The sequence below is a fragment of the Oncorhynchus keta genome, chromosome 4 (genome assembly GCF_023373465.1).
Source record: "Oncorhynchus keta strain PuntledgeMale-10-30-2019 chromosome 4, Oket_V2, whole genome shotgun sequence".
In the NCBI taxonomy this organism is placed as follows: domain Eukaryota; kingdom Metazoa; phylum Chordata; class Actinopteri; order Salmoniformes; family Salmonidae; genus Oncorhynchus; species Oncorhynchus keta.
Genome location: NC_068424.1, coordinates 86562651 through 86567911, shown reverse-complemented (window position 1 = coordinate 86567911; position 5261 = coordinate 86562651).

Sequence of the window (5261 nt, the reverse complement as noted above, 5' to 3'; positions counted from 1 at the left end):
AACAGTATACAGTATAAACGGTATAAACGGTATAAACAGTATAAACAGTATACAGTATAAACGGTATAAACGGTATAAACGGTATAAACGGTATAAACAGTATAAACAGTATAAACGGTATAAACGGTATAAACGGTATAAACAGTATAAACGGTATAAACGGTATAAACAGTATAAACAGTATAAACGGTATAAACGGTATAAACAGTATAAACGGTATAAACAGTATAAACGGTATAAACGGTATAAACGGTATAAACGGTATAAACAGTATACAGTATAAACAGTATAAACGGTATAAACGGTATAAACAGTATAAACGGTATAAACGGTATAAACGGTATAAACGGTATAAACAGTATACAGTATAAACGGTATAAACGGTATAAACGGTATAAACGGTATAAACGGTATAAACGGTATAAACGGTATAAACGGTATAAACGGTATAAACAGTATAAACAGTATAAACAGTATAAACAGTATAAACAGTATACAGTATAAACAGTATAAACGGTATAAACAGTATAAACAGTATACAGTATAAACGGTATAAACGGTATAAACGGTATAAACGGTATAAACGGTATAAACGGTATAAACGGTATAAACGGTATAAACAGTATAAACAGTATAAACAGTATAAACAGTATAAACAGTATACAGTATAAACAGTATAAACGGTATAAACGGTATAAGCAGTATATACAGTATAAACAGTATAAACAGTATACACAGTATAAACGGTATAAACAGTATAAGCAGTATATACAGTATAAACAGTATAAACAGTATAAACAGTATAAACAGTATACAGTATAAACAGTATAAACGGTATAAGCAGTATATACAGTATAAACAGTATAAACAGTATAAACAGTATAAGCAGTATACAGTATAAACAGTATAAACGGTATAAGCAGTATATACAGTATAAACAGTATAAACAGTATAAACAGTATAAACGGTATAAACAGTATAAACAGTATAAACAGTATAAGCAGTATACAGTATAAACAGTATAAACAGTATAAACAGTATAAACAGTATAAACAGTATATACAGTATAAACAGTATACAGTATAAACAGTATAAACGGTATAAACGGTATAAACAGTATAAACAGTATAAACAGTATAAACAGTATAAACGGTATAAACAGTATATACAGTATAAACAGTATAAACAGTATAAACAGTATAAACAGTATAAACAGTATAAACGGTATAAACAGTATATACAGTATAAACAGTATAAACAGTATAAACGGTATAAACGGTATAAACGGTATATACAGTATAAACAGTATAAACAGTATATACAGTATAAACAGTATATACAGTATAAACAGTATACAGTATAAACAGTATAAACGGTATAAACGGTATAAACGGTATATACAGTATATACAGTATAAACGGTATAAACAGTATAAACGGTATAAACAGTATATACAGTATAAACGGTATAAACGGTATAAACAGTATAAACGGTATAAACGGTATAAACGGTATAAACAGTATACAGTATAAACAGTATAAACGGTATAAACAGTATAAACAGTATACAGTATAAACAGTATACAGTATAAACAGTATAAACAGTATATACAGTATAAACAGTATAAACGGTATAAACAGTATATACAGTATAAACAGTATAAACAGTATATACAGTATAAACGGTATAAACGGTATAAACGGTATAAACGGTATAAACGGTATAAACAGTATACAGTATAAACAGTATAAACAGTATATACAGTATATACAGTATAAACGGTATAAATGGTATAAACAGTATATACAGTATAAACAGTATAAACGGTATAAACAGTATAAACGGTATAAACGGTATAAACAGTATATACAGTATAAACAGTATAAACAGTATAAACAGTATAAACAGTATAAACAGTATAAACGGTATAAACGGTATAAACAGTATAAACGGTATAAACGGTATAAACAGTATAAACGGTATAAACGGTATAAACGGTATAAACGGTATAAACGGTATAAACGGTATAAACAGTATAAACAGTATAAACAGTATAAACAGTATAAACAGTATAAACAGTATAAACAGTATAAACGGTATAAACAGTATAAACAGTATAAACGGTATAAACGGTATAAACGGTATACAGTATAAACAGTATAAACAGTATAAACAGTATACAGTATAAACAGTATAAACGGTATACAGTATAAACGGTATAAACAGTATAAACAGTATAAACAGTATAAACAGTATAAACAGTATACAGTATACACAGTATAAACAGTATAAACGGTATAAACGGTATAAACGGTATAAACGGTATAAACGGTATAAACAGTATATACAGTATAAACAGTATAAACAGTATAAACAGTATACAGTATAAACGGTATAAACGGTATAAACAGTATAAACGGTATAAACGGTATAAACGGTATAAACAGTATAAACGGTATAAACGGTATAAACAGTATATACAGTATAAACAGTATAAACAGTATAAACAGTATACAGTATAAACAGTATAAACGGTATAAACAGTATATACAGTATAAACAGTATAAACAGTATAAACAGTATACAGTATAAACAGTATATACAGTATAAACAGTATAAACAGTATAAACAGTATAAACGGTATAAACGGTATAAACGGTATAAACGGTATAAACAGTATAAACAGTATAAACAGTATAAACAGTATAAACGGTATAAACGGTATAAACAGTATAAACGGTATAAACGGTATAAACAGTATAAACAGTATAAACAGTATAAACAGTATAAACAGTATAAACAGTATAAACGGTATAAACGGTATAAACAGTATAAACGGTATAAACGGTATAAACAGTATAAACGGTATAAACAGTATAAACAGTATAAACAGTATACAGTATAAACGGTATAAACGGTATAAACAGTATAAACAGTATAAACAGTATAAACGGTATAAACGGTATAAACAGTATAAACGGTATAAACGGTATAAACAGTATAAACAGTATAAACAGTATAAACAGTATAAACAGTATACAGTATAAACGGTATATACGGTATAAACAGTATACAGTATAAACAGTATACAGTATAAACAGTATAAACAGTATACAGTATAAACAGTATAAACAGTATACACAGTATAAACAGTATAAACGGTATAAACGGTATAAACAGTATATACAGTATAAACAGTATAAACAGTATACACAGTATAAACAGTATAAACGGTATAAACGGTATAAACAGTATAAACGGTATAAACGGTATAAACGGTATAAACAGTATAAACGGTATAAACAGTATATACAGTATAAACAGTATAAACAGTATAAACAGTATACAGTATAAACAGTATAAACAGTATACAGTATAAACAGTATAAACAGTATACACAGTATAAACAGTATAAACGGTATAAACGGTATAAACGGTATAAACGGTATAAACAGTATAAACAGTATATACAGTATAAACAGTATAAACAGTATAAACAGTATACAGTATAAACAGTATACAGTATAAACAGTATACAGTATAAACAGTATACAGTAAACAGTATAAACAGTATACAGTATAAACAGTATAAACAGTATAAACGGTATAAACAGTATAAACGGTATAAACGGTATAAACGGTATAAACGGTATAAACGGTATAAACGGTATAAACGGTATAAACGGTATAAACGGTATAAACGGTATAAACGGTATAAACAGTATAAACAGTATAAACGGTATAAACGGTATAAACAGTATAAACAGTATAAACAGTATAAACAGTATAAACAGTATAAACAGTATAAACAGTATAAACGGTATAAACGGTATAAACAGTATAAACAGTATAAACAGTATACAGTATAAACAGTATAAACAGTATACACAGTATAAACAGTATAAACGGTATATACGGTATAAACAGTATACAGTATAAACAGTATACAGTATAAACAGTATAAACAGTATACAGTATAAACAGTATACAGTATAAACAGTATACAGTATAAACAGTATAAACAGTATAAACAGTATAAACAGTATAAACAGTATATACAGTATAAACAGTATAAACAGTATAAACAGTATAAACAGTATAAACAGTATACAGTATAAACGGTATAAACGGTATAAACGGTATAAACAGTATAAACAGTATAAACGGTATAAACGGTATAAACAGTATATACAGTATAAACAGTATACAGTATAAACAGTATAAACAGTATAAACAGTATAAACAGTATAAACAGTATATACAGTATAAACAGTATACAGTATAAACAGTATAAACGGTATAAACGGTATAAACGGTATAAACAGTATAAACAGTATAAACAGTATAAACAGTATAAACAGTATAAACGGTATAAACAGTATATACAGTATAAACAGTATAAACAGTATAAACAGTATAAACAGTATAAACAGTATAAACGGTATATACGGTATAAACAGTATACAGTATAAACAGTATACAGTATAAACAGTATAAACAGTATACACAGTATAAACAGTATAAACGGTATATACGGTATAAACAGTATACAGTATAAACAGTATACAGTATAAACAGTATAAACAGTATACAGTATAAACAGTATACAGTATAAACAGTATAAACAGTATACAGTATAAACAGTATAAACAGTATACACAGTATAAACAGTATAAACAGTATACAGTATAAACAGTATAAACAGTATACACAGTATAAACAGTATACAGTATAAACAGTATAAACAGTATACAGTATAAACAGTATAAACAGTATACACAGTATAAACAGTATAAACGGTATAAACGGTATAAACGGTATAAACGGTATAAACAGTATAAACGGTATAAACGGTATAAACAGTATATACAGTATAAACAGTATAAACAGTATAAACAGTATACACAGTATAAACGGTATAAACGGTATAAACGGTATAAACGGTATAAACGGTATAAACAGTATAAACAGTATACAGTATAAACAGTATAAACAGTATACAGTATAAACAGTATAAACAGTATAAACGGTATAAACAGTATAAACGGTATAAACGGTATAAACGGTATAAACAGTATAAACAGTATAAACAGTATACAGTATAAACAGTATAAACAGTATACAGTATAAACAGTATAAACAGTATAAACAGTATATACAGTATAAACAGTATATACAGTATAAACAGTATACAGTATACAGTATAAACAGTATATACGGTATAAACAGTATAAACAGTATAAACAGTATACAGTATAAAC